We start from the raw sequence: 3,154 nt of genomic DNA, 5'->3' as shown, positions 1-3,154 counted from the left end.
CTTCTTCCATTTTCTAATAATTGCGCCAACAGTTGTTGCCTTCTCACCAAGCTGCTTGCTTACTGTCCTGTAGCCCATCCCAGCCTTGTGCAGGTCTACAATTTTATCCCTTATGTCCTTACACAGCTCTCTGGTCTTGGCCATTGTGGGGAGGTTGGAGTCTGTTTGATTGAGTGTGTGGACAGGTGTCTTTTATACAGGTAACGAGTTCAAACAGGTGCAGTTAATACAGGTAATAAGTGGAGAACAGGAGGGCTTCTTAAAGAAAAACTAACAGGTCTGTGAGAGCCGGAATTCTTACTGGTTGGTAGGTGATCAAATACTTATGTCATGCAATAAAATGCAAATTAATTACTTAAAAATCATACCATGTGATTTTCTGGATTTTTGTTTTAGATTCCGTCTCTCACAGTTGAAGTGTACCTATGATAAAAATTACAGACCTCTACATGCTTTGTAAGTAGGAAAACCTGCAAAATCGGCAGTGTATCAAATAGTTCTCCCCACTGTATTTGTCAGATACTGCAATCCTCTATGGAAAAGAGGTGCTGTGAAAAAAGATTGAATAATACAATATTACGTCAAATATGTTGAGAGACAACTGAACCCTCTCAACAGTTGCCTTGTAAGATGACAAGAACCTTATGAACCGCTTTGAACTTACAGTGCCCATCATCAACTGCAAATAACTGGTAGGAAATTATCCAGACAAAGGTAGCTGTGTTGTGGAAATATCGGTTTGCAGAATCATCAATGCCTTGAGCCTCATGGGCCTTCCTTCAGCACAATGTGGTTACTGTTAAAGAGGGTCGAGAGGTTAGCAAAACCTTAAGCATACGCTACATACATCACTCAGATTCATTACCATCAAAACGAACAACAGCAACAACCACCAAAAACCAATGTATGTAGAGGAGGATGAACAGGGTTATCGACGAGATTCTTGACCATACCCTTTCTGTTAGAGAGTAAAATAGATATTACAGGTCCACCTCAGATCTAGGAGAGAAAATTATCATGCAGAGACACTGATGTGACCTTTTGTTTGGCCATAGCTCCTCTCATCCCTGCAGCGTTATAATTAATGCAAGACTGACTGTATTTTCCTCTCAGCGAGAAATCGTGTTAATCCCTCGTGTCTCTCTTTTTCTGCCTAAGCACACAGATTTTGTTAAAAGGTAGTTCTGAAAGTTTTGATAAAAATTTGTAATGAAACGTTTTACTCTCAACTCTCACTAGGGTCACAAGCTTGACGTAATCATGTGTGCAGTGAATATGGGACCAAATACTAAACGTTTTAATGCACTATTATATTACTGAATTAGTCAAAAGACTTATTACTTCTTCCAATGGGAGGAGTAGATACATAAATTGCTTTAATTTCTAAATGGTTAAACAAATATGTATGAAAATACCCTCAAATAAAAGGTGACATTCTGTACTGTTGCCTCATATGAAACATTTGATCTCAAATCCCAAATGCTGAAGTATAGAGCCAAATGTAAACATTTTAGCTTCACTGTCCAAATAAATACGTAGGGGAGTGTAGTAGCAGTGACACATATTCATGAAAAAAGTATTGAACTTGCAAAGTATACTGCAGAAAACAACTTCTATTCTTCTGACTTCAACGGACCCCATTAGAGTGCATTTTTCCCTGAAAGTAAAGAACATTGTTCTCAAAGCCTTCTTAAATTCACTTAAGAATATGGCCAGGTAAACAGAATGCATTCATAAAACAGTAGAGGCGTATGGGCATAATATTTGGTAGCTAGATAGAGAAAACACACAAAACACCCTTATACAAAGTGACACTTCTAGTGATACACTGAATGTCTGTATACTACCTGAAAAAACAGACACACACTTACGTGTGAGTCAAACATCGAGCGAGCAGATCAGAAGCTGTGAGGAATTGAAGAGCTTTTTAAAAATGTTACTCTACTAAGGGATGCTGTCCACACTCAAACAAAAGTATTCAATAGTCTTTGAAATAATGTGTCAACGTCAAAGTTGAACACAAAACAGGCAGAGAAACATAGGCCAGTTCCCTGTGGAACGCTTTCGACACCTGTAGAGTCCATGCCCCGAACAATTGAGGCTGTTCTGAGGGCAAAAGGCTTCTTGAATAGATCAACGGGCCCGAGGGTTAAAAGTTTTAGATTGAAGTTCTTAAAAGGTAAATTATAACTTCTGAACAGCGTGTGCAACACCAATATTCCTGCTAATCCTACACTGATATCAATACATGATCAACGGGAAAGTTTGAGTTACAAGTGCATAATATCTCAAGTTATTATTCGACCCCTGAGGTAAAAAATAATGAAAGATTGATCCACCCTGGTGCAACAGTCGACTGAGCTGACAGTGAATAAAAGCATGCGTGATGAGATTTCACACCGAGCATCATCTTGAAACATGCACATGGCTGATGTGTCTGAATCAGGGGCGCAACTTTCACTGGGGACAGGGGACGGGGGAGATACAAAACGAACCAACGGTGTGCTTTGGGACCATGTGGTTGTCTCTGAGCGGTCGGGTAGGCTGCTTGGAGGGTTTATCTCACTGGATTAAAAAAAATTATTATAATAATGTCACCCCCACTTCTAAAACCAAAGTTGCACCCTTGGTTTGAATCAAGACTATTTGTAAAATGAGAGTCTGATCTGAGGAGCGCTGTAAAAAATGCTGCCTCCGCTTGGATTTCAAATTGCCATGTATGAAGACTGATCTCCCGTCAGACTGTTGCGCCGCGTTTTATCAAGTGGAGCCTTGACGGCAGCTTTCATTCCGATGATTGATTGTACAAAAAATATCACCCTATGAGTGCTACACAACAATATATCATTCAGCAATCACTACTCTTGAGAGAACGTAAAATGACTGGTTTGAAAACAAAAACAACCCATTAATTATGATTGAAAAAGGATCCCAATGTAGATATGAGCCTAGTTTCCACACTAATTTCTCTCTCTCTCTAACTCTCTCTAGCTGAGAAAATTTTTCCACCTGGGCCTCGGGGTAGCAGTGTATGACGTAACCATCGCATGACTCCAATGTATAACATTGTGTTTTTTAAAGTGACACCTCTCTCCCACTGATGAGCTTGCCAAGACTATTTGTGGAGCTCTAATGATGTTCCCCACCTGTCTGC

Source organism: Salvelinus alpinus, chromosome 11 (assembly GCF_045679555.1).
Source record: "Salvelinus alpinus chromosome 11, SLU_Salpinus.1, whole genome shotgun sequence".
Classification (NCBI taxonomy): domain Eukaryota; kingdom Metazoa; phylum Chordata; class Actinopteri; order Salmoniformes; family Salmonidae; genus Salvelinus; species Salvelinus alpinus.
The sequence above is the reverse complement of the archived record's forward strand: the minus strand, read 5'-3'. Positions refer to the sequence as shown.